Here is an 18,133-nt window from a genome sequence, read left to right as displayed (position 1 = left end):
TTCAAGTTGGTGCAGTAGGGTAACCAATTAGTTGATGCAGTAAAATAAAAGGTCAAGATTCAGCTGCAGTTAGCAAGCAAGTGGTTCAGAGTTCATTTTATTTAGTTGCAGTATTACAAGAAAGGGTTAGATGTTAGGTTAGGCAGCTATATGTAAGCTAAAATGAATTCATAAGTTGTCAACAGCTAGTGGTGCCATTTGTCACTGCACATCACATTGCAGTTCCCAACCCTGGAAAGATGCCAGGTGGTCCTGCCATTGTTACAGCTTTGCTAAGTGGGTACAGACTTTTGTGAGATGGTTATAAATAGTTAAAATACATTATGATATAGTTAAAATACAAAACACTTCTTGCCAAGATTTGAATTTTTTTGTGTTTAGGCTTGTTCAGTTATTCAGGAATTGGTACAATGTTTATAATTCTAAAACTATACAGTCTCTACTGGAGCATTCCTAAAATTAATTCAGCTACTACAGATCTAATTTGACATCCTTGCAGAATCTTAATCAGGGCTCCATCTTAAAGCTGAGGTGCTTGTGGATGTTAAGATAGTGACCAAAATGCTAAACCTATTTAAATCTAGTTTTGACTTAACATTCAAGGATTGCATTTTTATTTTTGTCTTTGTCAATGTTATTGCTGAAAGAGCACCTGGGATTGGTTTATGGTCAATGTGCTGTCTGAAGGTGAGGTGTAGACCAGACCTTGAGTGTCCTCAAAGATAATGGACTTGCTCTGTTCTTATAACCTGCTGTGATCTGCCTTTGGTTCTGAAATGGTACAGTGCCAGTACATTTATAAATTGTCAGCAATTTAGTGACCTTAGCAAGCTGACCAGGCAAACTTGCTTGGTAGTTGCTGGTTTTAGCTCTTTTGAACATTATTGATGTGCACTAGATATTTGATAAAAGCATACCTGAGTGAGCTCCAGAATAAACTTGTACCACATTTCATCCTGAATATGTAAATAGTTAAATGGGCACCTTTCCCCTTCCCTTCTAGCCTCATGGGAAGGGCCTAATCTGCTTGAGTAACCAGTTGTGGGGATGACCCTGCATTGGCCTACTCTAGTTTATTGGTTTATGTTAATACATTCTTTCCCCTTCCCCTGGTATTGGAATCAACTTTGAGTCAGCATTGTTGAAGTTAGATGTTAAATTCCAAGTTTCCCTACCCATTTGATCTGTAGGAATTTTAAGCGTTAACTGTTTTTGCTAGACAAATGTTTCTTCGGTACAAGGAGAGGAGTATTTTGTAATGTCTTACTACATTGTTGAAAAGTTTCGAGCACTATGTCCAATGTGTTTTTTTGGATTGCAATGACTGTTACATAGGAAAAGGAGATAGGTTGGGCAAAATGTCAAGATTGTCGCAAACAATTATGCCAATTCATGATTGACCTCAGTCTAACCTTGAGATAAACACAGCTGTAGTTTAAAGGTGATCACTAATTAGAATTGAGAGCCAGAGTGAGTTGTTCTATTGTTGGCTTGTCTGTTTAGCTTGTGCATATATATACATGGTAGCAATATAATCCCCAGAGCAATCCTTTATTTATCTAATTTGTAACCCTTGAAAGAACTGCACTAATCACAAATTAAACCTCAATTTGCTTCAATACTTTTACATCATGCTAATCAAATGTAACAGTTTTTTAGTTTTATTTGTAAAATGGCTAATCAAGTTAAAGTAACATACTAAGTTTTTGTAAATGTTTTACAATGGAAAATAGATGTTCTTATTTGATAACCTCTATAGGCAAATAACAAACTGTGAAGAAATTCAGAGGACACTGTCCCTTTTAAGAAATTTTCTCTCTGGAGCAAGCAAATTCCCATTCCTGTCTCTGCTGTGTAACATCCCACATGGTTGGCTGTAGTTCTTCAGTCATGGAAGGCCAGGTAGCAGAAGGCCAAATGAGGAAATCAAAGATTCCATTCCATCATTTTATAAAATTTATTAACAAACAAATCCAAGATCTATCACAGTTCTTTATATGTTGAAGACAGTTTATAATGCAGAAATGGAAACTGAAATCCAGGTTATACATGAGAAAAGACTGAGGGAAGGAGGGTGGGATATTTTGGTGTCTCAGGATTATTTTTCCTGCTTTATGCAAGTCATGTGGTATCCGTACTTCCAAATTCAAGTACTTTGAATCATACATTCCATTACTTTTGCCAGAGAACAGCTTTCTATCTCTAGATATCTTGATTGGTGACTTGCTTTTTCCAGGTTGTTATGATCTGTTTTTACTGAGTCCATTACATGGATTTATTTATTTTTGTTTTATGTCCTACATTTATGTCCATTAATGCCTGATGACATTGTTCTGTTCTTCAGATTGCAATGGTCTTGTCCAAGGCACCATGTTAGATTGTGGTACTTCAGATTCTTGTATTTTAGAGTACTATAAATATTGCATTCCTAGCTAGATTGTGTGAAATTTACATTCATATAGATTATACAACTAAAGTACCATTTACATGTCCTGATGACGTGGATCCTGCTGTGATTGTTTCTATCTGTCGAGTTAGCATTCATCAATGTCTAAAACTACATTCTGGTGCCATACAGTAAATACTACGTCAGCATTTGATTAGTATGGTCCATGGACATTTCTGAAACGTCCAGATAAAAGTGTAGTCCTACATATGAGAAAGTAGATCCACTATTTATTAAGTCTTTTGCAGCATCATTCATTTAGATTTTAAACAGGGTATATTTCAAGAAAGTTTCATATACTGAAATCCTGCTGATCTGAGTTTTGAAATCTGGTTCCTTGAATGTGAACAAAGGCAGGAGTCTGCACCAAGTGCACAATTTTCTGACCTTGATTTCTGCTGTGACACCACAGTTCAGAACATTTTTTACTCTATACCTGCATCGAATCATACAGCACAGAAGGAGGCCATTCAGCCCATTGTGCCTGTGCCAGCTCTTTGGAAAAAGCTATCCAATTAGTCCCTGTGGCCCTGCACATTTCTCCTGTTCAAGTATTTATCCAATTCCCTTTTTAAAATTATTGAATCCACTTCCACCACCCTTTCAGGCAGTGCATTCCAGATCATTATAATTCACTGCATAAAACAAGTTCTCATTTCTGCCCCCCCCTCCCCCTAGGTGTTTTGCCTATTTTAAATCTGTGTCCTCTGTTTACTGGCCCTCCTGCCAGTGGAAACATGATGGAAGAATATAATTTAGGGACAAAATTATAGCTTAAAATTAAAGTATGAAAATATTGGAATGAGATTGTAATCTAATGTCAATGGACACTTTTGTAGATTAAAGTGGGGACAGAGGGATGGGCACAGATTGCCCTATGGGTAAAGAGCATTACTGATCAGTACTTGCCTGTAGATTTTTGTTTCTGGCCTAGAATTTTTATAATTGTCTGCATTCGCAGAGATCCTCTGTAATCTAGTTAAGCTTCTATTTCAGGGAACTGGTATGGAGCTGATGGGCTGTGACAGCATCAGCTATGGGAATCCCTTTGGATTATCTGATTCACAGAATAGAAATCCCTTTCCGGTTCAGTAGAGATTAATTGTGACAGGTTTCCTTTTCGATTCTCTGCTCAGATCCAGTACTCAAGGCATATCTTGATGTTTACCGTGGTCCACAAAGGAACTCTGTAAATAAAAGTGATCACAAAAAAATGAACTGGATGATTACTTTTCATTTCAAATAACCATTTAGTTCACCAAATTCTATATAAATTGAGGACTAGTAGAGCACTGGACTGCGATTCAGACGGACTGAGTTTGAATACTAGTCTCTGAGACTCAATCTTAGGCTATCAAACTCAAAGATAGAAGCTTTCTCCAGATCTCTGGAAGAAACTTGCAATAGCTGAGCATTTTATATTGGAGGAAGGGAAATGAGAGGGGAGAACTATTTCCATACCATATAACATTTCCCATGCTGTTCAGTACTAAGTAGGATGGATGGACTGCTTCACTGTTGTAAAAGGTTAGTATGGAGGTGAAGAGAGAAATGGGACTTCCAAAACATGAGTTGGGGAGACAGGAATTAAAATTACTAAAAGAAATAAAGTCTACTTAGTTTAATTAAAAGTATGATTGTGTTATTTACATTATTTAATACAAGTTGTTGAATAACTCATCTTTTGGTACAAAAATGCTTGATTTATCAGGAATGGACTGTCCTGAAGATTGATTCAATACTCTTGTGCCAGGAATTCACATGATTAGATGTAGTGTCACCCAGGGGCTAAGTTACCATTTTCAGTGTAAATTGGGCAGGGGGTGAGTGGCGACGTGCACAGTGCTGCCACAAAGCAATAGCTCAGTGGAGGGTCAACTCACATCTTAGCTCTGCTGAAGAGGACAGACGTGCAGGCTCTGGGGGCCTAGCCTTTAAAAGAAAGATGATTACTGTGTACCAATAATCGCTGATCAGATTGTTTGTCGGGGAGTTTCCGCAACATATGGACTGGATGCGGCGCAGTTGTGTGGCGAACAAAACTCTACCTTGTGGAGGCTGAACGCTAACTCTCCAACACCTCCTCCTCCCCCTGAACCACGACCCCACCACCGAACATCAAGCCATGGTTTCCCAGACAGTCACTGATCTCATCTCTGGAGATCCATCCCCCCAAACTCATAGTACCGCACAGCCCGCTTCTACCTCCTGCCCAAGATCCGCAAACAGGACTGCCCTGGGAGACCCATCGTTTCAGCCTGTTCTTGCCCCACGGAACTTATTTCCTCTTATCTTGAATCTTTCTCTCCCCTTGTCCAGTCTCTTTTCTAACCTACATCCGTGACTCTTCTGACGTCCCCCGCCACTTAACGGTTTCCAGTTCCCCAGCCCTAACCGTCTCCTTTTCACCATGGATGTCTACTCCCTCTACGCCTACCAGGATGACCTGCGGGCTCTCTGCTGCTTCCTTGAATGGAGGCCCAACCAGTCCCTAGCCACCACCACCCTCCTCTTCCTGGCTGAACTTGTTCTAACATTGAACAACTTCTCCTTTTGACTCCACTCACTTCCTCCAAATAAAAGGTGTTGCTATGGGAACCTGTATGGGTCCCAGCTATGCCTGCCTTTTTGTGGGACATGTGAAACATTCCTTGTTCCAGTCCTACTTGGGTCCCCTCCCTCATCTCTTTTTGTGGTACATTGATGACCGTATCAGTGCTGTTCCCTGCTCTTGCCCCGAACTGGAAAATCTCACCAGCTTAGCTTCCAATTTCCACCCTTACCTCGCCTTCACATTGTCAATCTCTGACTCTTCCCTTCCATTCCTCGATGACTCTATCTTCATTTCTGGGGATAGGCTGTCAACCAATATCTATTATAAGCCCACTGACTCTCACAGCTACCTTGATTACATTTCCTCCCACCCTGCTTCCTGTAAGGACTCTATTCCCTTCTCCCAGTTTCTCCGTCTCCGTCGCATCTGTTCTGATGATACCACCTTCCGCACCAGTGCTTCCGAAAAGTCTTCCTTTTTCCTCAACCAAGGATTCCCCTCCATTGTAGTTGACAGGGCCCTCGACCATGTCCGTCCTATTTCCCGCACTTCTGCCCTCACCCTTCCCCTCCCATAACCATGATAGGGTCCCCCTTGTCCTCACCTTCCACCCCACCAGCCTCCACATTCAACGTATCATCCTCTGCCATTTCCGCCACCACCAGTGCGATCCTACCACCAAGTACATCTTCCCCTCCCCTTTCAGCATTCCGAAGGGACCGCTCCCTCCGCGACACCCTGGTCCACACTTCCATTACCCCCAATACCTGCTCTCTTCATTAAGGCACCTTCCTGTGCGAGCACAGGAGATGCAACACCTGCCCCTTCACCGCCTGCCGTCCAGGGCCCCAAACACTCCTTCCACGTGAAACAGTGGTTTACTTGTACTTCTTTCAATTTAGTATACTGTATTCGCTGGTCTCCATTACATTGGGGAGACCAAACGCAGATTGGGTGATCACTTTGCTGAACGCCTCCGCTCTCTCCGCAAGAGTGACCCTGACCTGCCCGTCGCTTGCCATTTTAATTCCCACTCCCACTCTGACCGTTCTGTCTTCTGCCTCTTATACTGTTCCAATGAAGCTCAATGTAAGCTCGAGGAACAGCAGCTCATCTTTTGTTTAGCCACTTTACAACCTTCCGGACTCGACACTGATTTCAATAACTTCAGATTATAACCCCTGCTCCCATTTTTTATGATGTGGAGATGCCGGTGATGGACTGGGGTTGACAATTGTAAACAATTTTACAACACCAAGTTATAGTCCAGCAATTTTATTTTAAATTCACAAGCTTTTGGAGGCTTCTCCCTTCGTCAGGTGAATTTTTTAGGTCAACTAGTGCTGGTAATGGTTCTGCTGTTGCCATTTACAGCTACTCCTGATCAATCTTTTGTTTCTTAACCTGTCCCATTACTACCTTCCTTGCCTTGCACCATCATCCCTTTTGTCATTTAATCACTCGTGCCCTCAACCTTATCACAGACCTTCCCTTTTGTTCTTCCTTCCCCTCCCTCTTCCCCACCCCCTACTTTCCCTGGCATTGTACTTGCTTAAAAACTTTAACTCTTTAACATCCACAGATGCTGCCTGACTTGCTGAGCTTCTCCAGCATTTTCTGTTTTTATTTCAGATTTCCAGCATCTGCCGTATCTTGCTTTTGATGTGGATGAGTTGATTACCAACTTGTGTGGGGTTCTGGAGCATAGTGTCAACACTGCAGTCAACTATGGTGCATATGGTCACCTCGCTGGATGCTGTCCTCCGTGCTGGAGTCTGCAGCACCAGTAATAGCATCTCTCTCGGTTGCTTATAATGGGGCTGTGCAGGCTCTGGGCTCCACCATCTTCTTCGTCTTGAATGGACTGGGAGACTAAATCGATAGAGCGTTCAATTGGATCACAGATGGCCTGAGCTCCTAGAAGCCACCAACCACGAGCATCTCGTGAACTCTTTACTAAGCTACAGCAGCTTTCCACCGTCCATCTGTGGCCACTTCATTAGAAGCAGTAGAGTAGGTAAGGGAGCACTTAAAATAGGCACTAGGGTGATAATTAGCGTATAGGCATTTGTGTAAGCCAGTAAAATTATACTCTTTGGAAATCTTCCTGTGCAGAGTGTTCCTGTAGCAGCTGGTGATACAGAAATACTAGTTGACATGAACAGCAATGTTGGTGTTTGGGCAGATGCAATTTATTTGAGGCTGGGAGAACTAGGACAGATGTTGGACATAACTGTTAATGAAGGGCAGCAGGGATTGTTCAGCTGACATGCTCTTCAATGAGCTGCTGCTAAAGAGCTGTGGCTGCAGCTAACTGTTGGACCCCTCCCACTTCCCAGTCATTGTCTGTTACCTGTTTCCTCTCCCTCATCATGCTGAAGCTTTCTTGTCCAATGGTGGCTCCGTGTGTTGTCCCTGTTCAAGAGCAGAATTATGTAGCATGCAGCAAACCACAATGCCCTCACTCTGGGCTGTATTTCAGGTGCCACCAGACCTGTCCAGGCATCAGAATCATTGCATGAGGTCTCTACTTGACCCGTGGGTCTTATCATACTTCAGTTTGGCTGCTGAGTGTAGGTTACTGAGCAGAGCCACGAGCCAAGTGTGCAGGAAATTGCCCTTGTTCCCAAGTAGCCAGCCATTTTTGCATGGGTAAAGAGTAGGGAGATGGAGGATTGCAACAATAGAAGAGCATCATAGCAGCTGCCAGGAATGCAGATGCACAGCCCCCTGATATACTACTAGTGATCACACACCAGTTTACATTTAATGGAGTGGAAGCTCTTGCGATTCATGAAGGTAGCGGTGTCATGTGAAGGAGCCTGTTGGGTGACGTGGGTGCAGTCAATGCTTTGTAAATGGCTCAGTTTTGAGTTCAGTTCTGGAGTGAAGCTGAAGTCTTGTCACCTGACTTTGACTCTTGTAAATCCAACACCTCTAATAGATTAAATCAATTGAGCCTCGGCAGTAACTGCCAGTCGGCACTGAGTCTAATTTTATTTCCTACTATTGCAAAACTTGAAGTGGTTCCAATTTGTGAAAACATGCTTTTGTTTTTATATAGTTTAGCGGAAAGTTAGACACCTATGTAGGCTAAATCTGAGATTGATTTGGTGCCCAACTGACACTAGATAACCCAACACTGTCCAAGCTTCAAACCTAGGACTACCTTGCTTTCATATTTCTGAGATACCTTGTTGTATACTTAGCCAATGAGGTTCAAATGTTGTCGCCAATACAGCTAATGGGAATCTCACTGCATTGCTGCTGTCTGAAGAGCATAATGGACTAAATGGTCTTTACTCATTTTATGCTTTCTCATGCAGTTAAGAGTCCAGAGAATTGTAACTCAGCAGCTCATGGGAATGTGTCCTTCCTCCTAGTCAGATGGCATGACTGCTGGACATAGGAAGCAATGGGTAAAGGCAGTCAGTTATGCCAGCACAATAATTTAAAAATATATTGCAATAAAAATATTTAACAAACAACACTCTCAGAAGAAATGATGGGTAATATATCATTTATAATGGCCTACAACTCCTTTTTAAGAGAGAGTGTGAGTACTTTCTCACTCTCAAATACCTTGTTAAAATGAGGGGATACAATTTATGCATCTCAGTTCAACCATTTGTTATTGGTAGACTCGAACAACAGCATGTTATTGTCTCCCTGGTCACAGATGGTGCCAAACAAAACAAAGCTCACTAAAACACATAAGACTGCATCTTCAAGCAAATAATAGACTAGTAGTCGATGCTGAGAACAAGGGACCAAAAGTTTTGATTCATTTTTTTTTGTGTCTGTTACTTTTTGATTATTTTTGTCCAACTGATAGGTACTAATGGCACAATGAGAGGAAGTAGCTTATAAGGTATATTCATCAGAGATTCAATTATTAACTGTGGGTGCTTCAGCAATCACGTCATTTCATCTGTTGCTAATTTAATTCCCTTGGGTTGTCAGGGTCAACAGCTTAGTTCAGCCAGTTTGCTCCAATTATGTCATCAGTCTGATATAAAAAAAACTCTATGAACAGACAGAAAGGAAGTTAATTAGAATTGTTTATAATTTGATTCCTCCACCCCTCCCCCATTCTATCTCCAGCTGGGGTACAGTTCTATAGGGATCAGTAGTTCTTTGGTACCACCTTAATATATCTGCTGGGGCAACAACTATTAGCAGGTTATTTCAATCTGGAAGGCATAATTCTATAAAAAAATTTGGGGAAAGGGCGGGACTAGCTGGATTGCTCTTGCAGAGAGCTGGCAGGGACTCGACAGGCCAAATGGCCTCCTTCTGTGCTGTAACCATTCTATGATTCTATTCTCACCCAACATCCATACTTACACATTTCCCATTAGGGTCACTGGATAGCAGCCAAGAGTGGAACCCTGGCTGATTATTCTTCTCTCTAGCCCAGAAGTACTGAGGCGGGTTTAGCATCCCAAATGCAGGTTTAACTCACATTAACTAATTCAGCAAAGGCCAGGAATCAAACCCAAGACTTTCTGGTCTGTATAGCACTATACCAATTGGTGCTGTTACCTGCCAGGTCATCGGGGGAGCTTAGAATTCGATTTTGAAAGAAATAATGACACTGAGGCTTCTGCCATGAATCTATTCAAAGAGGAAGTCAATTGCAGATCTTTCATTTTTGCTTCTTTTATCTCTAAGTGATTTTCCTACATACGTTTTACCTTTGCTGATTATACTAGTACCGACTGCTTCTAGTACAGTAAATGACCTTTTAGAAAACCACATGTATACCCTATTGTCTAATTTGATTGATGTGATTGCATAAAAAACACTAAGGCAAATAAGGGTTGCAGAACAAATACATTTTAAAATATGAAATATTCTGAGTTTATTTCAAAGTAAGAAACTTAATATCATTTAAATGTTTCATGCAAATGTTGTGATGCACATATCACAACATCTTCTGAACTTTGATTACATTTCTGAATACACCTAATGTCCTCAATTTTCCCTTGAGGGTAGGAGGAGTAATGTTGTTTGTTGCATAGCTGGTACGATTTATGGCTCCCTTAAGTAAAATTAATAGAGGGCAATATTTTCCAGTTTCCATCCTCCCAAAACCCACAACTCTCTTTTGCGAAGACAGACGCAAAGTATTCATTAAGAACCATACCAACATCTTCCGCCATAGGTTACCTTTTTGGTCTCTAATAGGCCCTACTCTTAGTTATCCTCTTGCTCATAATGTATTTATAAAGCATCTTTGGGTCTTCCTTGATTTTACTTGCCAATATCTTTTCATGCCCTCTCTTTGCTTTCCTAATTTCCCTTTTAATTTCACCCCTGCACTTTTTATACTCCTCTAGGCTTTCTGTAGTATTGAGTTCTCGGTGTCTGACATAAGCTTTCCTTTCCTGCCTTATCTTACCATGTATGCTCCTTGACATCCAGGGGCTCTAGATTTGGCAGCCCCACCCATTTTGTTTGTGGGAATATGTTTACTCTGCACCCCTTGAATCTTCCCCTTGAATGCCTCCCGCTGCTCTGACATTGATTTACCTTCAAGTATCTGTTTCCAGTCCACTTTTGCTAAATCACTTTTTAACTTAGTAAAATTGGCCTTTCCCCATTTGAGAACTTTAACTCCTGTTCTATCTTTGTCCTTTTTCATAACTGTGCTAAAACTAACTGAATTATAATCACTGCCACCAAAATGCTCTCCCATTGATACTGTGGGAGTCGATCACATTTTCCTGTATATAATTAAACCTATACATGAAAAAGGATATAATACTATGACTTTATAATGTGCAGCAGGACACATTATAAAGGACAAAGCCTTGCTCCATCACACTGTCCCTATTTATACCACAAAGCACTTCCAGAAGATATAGATCAACAGATACTTTACCTAGGATGAGAGACATATGTTACCTTTCCACAGTGAATAAAGTATGTACAGGCAACAATGTAATTATGGTGAACATAAGGATATGTCACTTATATTGGTACAACAAATATTGAAAGAAAAAACTTGCATCTATATAGCACTTTATCATGTCCTCAGGATGTCTCAAAGCACTGCACACCAACTAAATTACAGCAAGATCCCACCAACAGCAAATGAGATAAATGACCATTAAAGCTGATTTTGGTTCAGAGAGGAGCTCCTTGCTTTTCTCCAAACAGTGCTTGGGGATCTTTTATAACTACCAAAACAGGCAGAGCTGGACTATTAGCCTAGATTTTGTGCTGAAGTCCTGCTGTGGGACTTGACCTGGAGGGGAGAGTATTACCAATTGAGCTGATTTTTAAAATTTTGTTCATGGGATGTGGGTAACACTGGCAAGGCAGTATTTATTGCCCTTCCTTATTTGCTCTGTAGTCATTAAGAGTGAATCATAATACTATAGTCACATGTAGGCTGGACCAGGTAGGTGTGGCAGGCTCCCTTCCCTGAAGGATATTAATGAACCAGTCAGGTTTTTACAACAATCCGGCAGCTTTCATGGTCAATTTTTGGTGCTAGCCTATCAATTACCTGATTTTTTTGAATTCAGTTTCATAACTTGCCATGGTGGGATTTGGATTGCTTGTCAAGTTCCATAACCACGAGACTACTGTACAAGCATTGAATTAGAAAGAAAGAACTTGCATTTATATAGTGCCCTTCATGACCTCAGGATATCCCAAAGCACTTTACAGTCAAGGAAGTACTTCTGAAGTGTTGTCACTGTTGTAATGTTGGAAATGTGGCAGCCAATTTGTGTATAGCAAGGCCCCATAAACAGCATTGACCAGATAACCTTTTTCAGTGATGTTGGTTGAGGGATAAATATTGGCCAGGACAGCAGAGAGAACTCCCCTGCTCTTCTTCAAATAATGCCATGGGATCTTTTATGTCCAAGTGAGAGGGCAGACAAGGCCTCGGTTTAATGTCTCATCCGAAAGACAGCACCTCTAAATCCCTCAGTACTGCGCTGAAGTGCCAGCCTAGATTATGTGCTCAAGTCTTTGGAGTGGGACTAGAATTTAAAACCTTCTAAATCAGAGGTGAGGGTGCTACCCACTGAGCCAAGGGTGACACATCGTACATGTCAATTAAGTACGTAACTATTATATGCTCAGCATTAAAACATAATCTTGTTCAATCAAAGAAGAATAAAAAAAAGCACAAAAACATAAATATAAATAACAAAGCAAAACTCTTGGTAAGAATACAGAAAGTACTGAGGAGAACTGAAAAAGGAAATAAGGTGGGCAAAGAGAGAGTACATGTATGGGTTAGAAGCTAACATAAAAGGGAACCCAAAAGTCTTTTATAAACATATAAATAGTAAAAGGTAGTCAAAGGAAGGGTAGGACCGATTAGGGACCAAAAAGGAAATCTTCTTGTGGAGGCAGAGGGCATAGCTGAGGTACGAAATGAGTACTTTGCATCTGTCTTCACGAAAGAAGAGGATGCGGCCAATATTGCATTAAAGGAGGAGGTAGTAGTGATATTGGATAGGATAAAAAAAGAGGAAGTACTTAAAAGGTTGGCAGTACTCAAAATAGAAAAGTCACCCGGTCCAGATGGGAAGTAAGGGTGGAAATTGCAGCGGCTCTGGCCACAATCTTCCAATTCTCAATAGATACAGGAGTGGTGCCGGAAGACTGGAGGATTGCAAATTTTACACCCCTGTTCAAAAAAGGGGAGAGGGATAAACCCAGCAACTATTGACCAGTCAATATAACTTTGGTGGTGGAGAAACTTTTAGAGACAATAATCAGGGACAAAATTAATTGGTTCTTGGAAAAATATGGGTTAATAAATGAAAACCAGCACTGATTTGGTAAAGGCAAATGATTAGGGTTGATGAGGGTATTGCGGTTGATGTTGTATATATGGACTTTCAAATCCTTAGATAAAGTACCACATAATAGACTTGTTAGCATAATTGAAGCCCATGGCATTAAAGGGACAGTGGCAGTGTGGATATGAAATTAGCTAAGGGACAGAAAGCAGAGAGTAGTGGTGAACTGTTATTTTTCAGACTCGAGGGAAGTATACAATGGTGTCCCCCAGGGGTCGATATTAGATATATTGCTCTTTTTGATATATATTAATGATCTAGACTTGGCTATACAGGGTATAATTTCAAAGTTTGCAGATGACATGAAACACGGAAATGTAGTAAATAATGAGGTGGATAGTAACAGACTTCAGAAGGACACAGACAGGCTGGTGAAATGGGCAGACACATGGCAGATGAAATTTAACGCAGAGAATGAGAAGTGATACGTTTTGGTAGGAAGAATGAGGAGAGACAGTATAAAGTAAATGGTACAATCTTAAAGGGGGTGCAGGAACAGAGAGACCTGGGGGTGCCAGTACACAAATCTTTGAAGGTGGTAGGACAAGTTAAGAAGGCTGTTGAAAAAGCATGCAGACTCCTGAGCTTTATAAATAGAGGCATAGAGTACAAAAACAAGATAGTTGTCCCCAGCTGGAGTATAGTGTCCATTTCTGGGCACCACACTTTAGAAAGGATGTCAAGGCCTTATAGAGGGTGCAGAAGAGATTTAGTACCAGGGATGATGGATTTCAGCTATGTGGAGAGACTGGAGAAGCTGGGGTTGTTTTGCTTAGAGCAGAGAAGAGGAGATTTGATAGAGGTTGTTCAAAATCCTGAAGAGTTTTGATAGAGTAAATAAGGAGAAACTGTTTCCAGTGGCAGAAAGGTTGGTAACCAGAGGACACAGATTTAAGGTAATTGGCAAAAGAACCAGAGGTGACAAGAGGAAGAAATCTTTTACGCAGCGAGTTGTTATGATCTGGAATGCACTGCCTGAAAGGGTGGTGGAAGCAGGTTCAACAGAAACTTTCAAAAGGGATTTGGATAAATACTTGAAGGAGAAAAAATTGCGGGGCTATGGGGAAACAGCACGGGTGTGGAACTAGTTGGATAACTCTTCCAAAGAGCTAGCACAGATTGTATCATTCTATGATTCTATGGACCCAATAGTAATGCAGAGGCGGTTTCTGAGCGCGAATGGGGGGTGGGGGGAGGGTGGCGATAGCCAGAAGAAGATTTAGCGGTCAGAATGTCCGATTTCAACATGGCTGCCTAATTAGAATTTTGCTTCTGGGTTTCGCGTCTCCAATGCGCGACAGTGGGCGTGATGTGAACCCGCAGGACGCGATCTCAACTCAACTATTTAAAGGGCCAATTCAAAGATGGAATTTGGAGGAGTTAGGAGTTTGTGCAAAGAGGAGACAAAGTTTAAAGATGGATTCAGCATGGTCAAGGGTTGAGCCTTGATTAAACAACACATCACTTGATATATTGCTGGGTGCGAAGCAGGAAGGAGATAATCTTCCCCAGTAACGGGAGGAAGAAACTTGCTGCTGTCACCAAAAAGGCATGGTTGGAGGTGGCTGAGGAGGTGAGCAGCAGGAGCACTGTGGCCAGTTCCTGGATCCAGTGCCGGAAGCGCTTTAATGACCTAACCAGGTCAGGAAAGGCGAGTACAGTTGCAGATTTAACTACCATTCTATAGTGCTCACCACCCCCTGCTCTCATTTTGTCTTGTCAAGCCTACTCCATCACATTACTCCTCATGACGATCCGGATTCTTTCCCCTCAGTCTGGTTCAGTAATAACTGAAGTCGAATACATTTTAAAGTTCAACACATCTTTAATAGCAGGGTTCTTAGTCTGCAGCATTGATTTGGACTCCTGATAGAGTCCCTCTATGCTGGCAGAGCAAGAACAAGAAACATACAGAAATCCACACGTTTTTATACAAATCAATAGGGTTGGAACATACTTAACGAGGGTCAACACCAATCATAAGCCGGGCATAGGTTGCCATGCGAGGTTACATTATTTCCGGCCAATCATAAATCGTCCATGTGCTGATCATGCTGCTGTTAGACATCAAAGGGGATAACTTCCTCACTTTCCAACTTGGAATGTTCTTCCCTGTTCCTTCTGTTCCTTATCTCCCAACCTGGAATGTCTTTCAACTTTGGCTAAGCTCGTTACCTATATTGATCTGCCATAAACATGGAGACATTCAGACCAGTCCTTGACTCACATCAAAGCCTCTACATTGCTAAGACCATGCAACCCTGCTGACTACGCAAACATATGGCCCAGCAGGAGGGCCAGGCCACTTGTATCAATCTCAGTTACTAACTAATTAACCCTTTCTAACCATTTTGCATTCTGCTTCTTTGCCACGTAGACATTTTAATGTTTTACCGAAAACTGACCATGTAGGGATTCTCACTCACAGCCACTTAAGTTTCAAGAACTCCCAGCTTTCACTTTTTATGCGCTTCCTCACCTCCCCATTTACCCATCCTCCTCTGCCACACACCCCAGTCCTTATGCAATGTGATGCATCTCACCGAATGCACTGCATTCATCAGATGAACACATGCCTTACAATTACTCATAGGTCTGTTCTTTCTTCATTGCAGGAACAGGGAGCACAAATCACAAGAGAGAGGGAGAGGATTGGAGGTGGCCCACCACAGTTTGTGCAACTGACTGCTGCAGACGAAGAGGTCATGGAGATCAGTGGTATCTCTGTGTCTCTGACCATCGGAGATGGAGAGATTGGGACTTTGCAGCTGCTTGGTGACAGAATTAAATATCTCTGACCCATATCTCATGCGAGACTCAGTTATGCTGACGATAAGCATAATTATGTTGAGTGGCAACATTGCATACTAATTCATATCCATTTCTTCTCTCCTCCAGGGCCTTCGCGTATAGGGCAGCAGTCTGTCGACTTTCGTGATGATGATCCCTCAGAGGACCTGATTCCTTTGGAGGGTGCACTGTCACAGGGCATGCTACCAGGCACCAACGCAAACACTCGCACTTCGGTGGGTCTAGTTAGACAGTTAGTAGTTGGGTATTTAACTGGTGATACACAGTTCACAAATGAGCACGAGCAGATCCTGGTGGAAGAAACAGCTATGGAGAGTCCGCGTAGTTGGGGGGGGGGGGGAGGGCGCACTCTTCTCCAAGCACTGCTCAGCTGGACACAGATGCTGACCCTGGGGACCATCGATGAAAAAGAGAATCATAGAGGGACAGCAGCAAATTTGCGAGGTACTGGCAGACGTGCCACGCTCACTGTCCACAATAGCAGAGAGGATGGAGGAGTCCAGGATGGAGGAGTCCAGCACGAACATTTGCGGATTGATGTCACAGGCCATTGCGAGGATGTCTGCCATTGAGAGATTGGCCCCTTCCGTGGAACTTCAATTGCAGCTATCAAACCAGTCCATGCAGGCCATGACCAAGGCCATGCAGACTTTGGATGCCAGCATGTCTGCCACCTTAGACAGGATGACAGAAACATTATCCGTGATCTTACAAGGCGTCACTGACCTGCACCAAGCTGCTCCCCAGCAGAGTGGTAGGAGTGATGTGCCATTGGCCCAGGAGAGGGATGATGGTGAAAGGGGACATGGGAGCGGGAATTCCACTCAAAACATTCCCACGTCTCACCCGTTGCCCCCACCTCAGCCAGGACCTGACATGCTGCCTCATCTCCCGATGGCTGAGACTGCCTCTGCACACGTGCAAATGGAGCAGCCTTTGGCGGGACCCTCATGGGCTCCAACACCCAGAGGTCATCAGCCAAGAGCATCTCAGCAGTCAGAGCAGGGATCTAAGTAGCCTGCCTCTACCTCTGCTGAAGCCACAGGGGTTGCACCACGTAGGAGTGGGAGGCAAAGGAAAAAAAAAAATGTTGTAATTCACCAAGGGAATGCACATGGATGTTTGTGAAAATAGAATCATAGAATGGTTACAGTGCAGAAGGAGGCCATTCAGCCCGTCAATCCCGTGCCGGTTCTCTACAAGAGCAATCCAGCTAGTCCCACTCCCTGCCCTTTCCCCGTAGCCCTGCAAATTTTTTCCCTTCAAGTACTTATCCAATTCCTTTATGAAAGCCATGATTGACTCTACCTCCTCCACTCCGTCAGGCAGTGCATTCCAGATCATAACCACCTCATGTATTTCCTCATGTCGCCTTTTGTTCTTTTGCCAATCACCTAAATCTGTGTCCTCTGGTTCTTGACCCTTCTGTCAATGGGAACAGTTTCTCTCTATCTACTCTGTCTAGACCTCTCATGATTTTGAATATTTCTATCAAATCTCCTCTCAAACATCTCTGCTCTAAGGAGAACAACCCCAGCTTCTTCAGTCTATCCACGTAACTGAAGTCCTTCATCCCTGGAACCATTCTAGTAAATCTTTTCCACACCCTCTCTAAGGCCTTCACATCCTTCCTAAAATGCAGTGCCCAGAATTGGACACAATACTCCAGTTGTGGCCAAACCAGTGTTTTATAAAGGTTCATCATAACTTCCTTGCTTTTGTACTCTTTGCCTCTATTTATAAAGCCCAGGATCCCGTATGCTTTTTCAACCGCTTTCTCAACCTGACCTGCCACCTTCAACGATTTGTGCACATACACCCCCAGATCTCTCTGTTCCCCCACCTCCTTTAGAATTGTACTCTTTAGTTTATATTGCCTCTCCTTGTTCTTCCCACCAAAATGTATCATTTCGCACGTAAATTTCATTTGCCACGTGTCTGCCCATTCCACCAGCCTGTTTATGTCCTTTTGAAGTCTATCACTATCCTCCTCACCGTTTACTACACTTCAAAGTTTTGTGTCATCTGAAAATTTTGAAATTGTGCCCTGTCCAAGTCATTAATATACATCAAGAAAAGCAGTGGTCCTAGTACCAACCCCTGGGGAACACCACTGTATACCTTCCTCCAATCCGAAAAACAACCGTTCACCACTACTCTCTGTTTCCTGTTACTTAGCCAATTTTGTAACCATGCTGCCACTGCCCCTTTTATTCTGTGGGCTTCAATTTTGCTGACAAGTCTATTATGTGGCACTTTATCAAATGCCTTTTGAAAGTCCATACTCACCACATCAACCGCATTGCCCTCATCAAACTTCCTTGTTACCTCATCAAAAAACTCAATCAAGTTAGTTAAACACGATTTGCCTTTAACAAATCCACGCTGGCATTCATTTATTAATCCACACTTGTCCAAGTGACTGTTCATTTTGTCCTGGATGATCCTTTCTAAAAGTTTCATCACCACCGAGGTTAAACTGATTGCTGG

This window comes from Heptranchias perlo, chromosome 16, assembly GCF_035084215.1.
Source record: "Heptranchias perlo isolate sHepPer1 chromosome 16, sHepPer1.hap1, whole genome shotgun sequence".
In the NCBI taxonomy this organism is placed as follows: domain Eukaryota; kingdom Metazoa; phylum Chordata; class Chondrichthyes; order Hexanchiformes; family Hexanchidae; genus Heptranchias; species Heptranchias perlo.
This window is presented reverse-complemented; position numbering follows the sequence as displayed.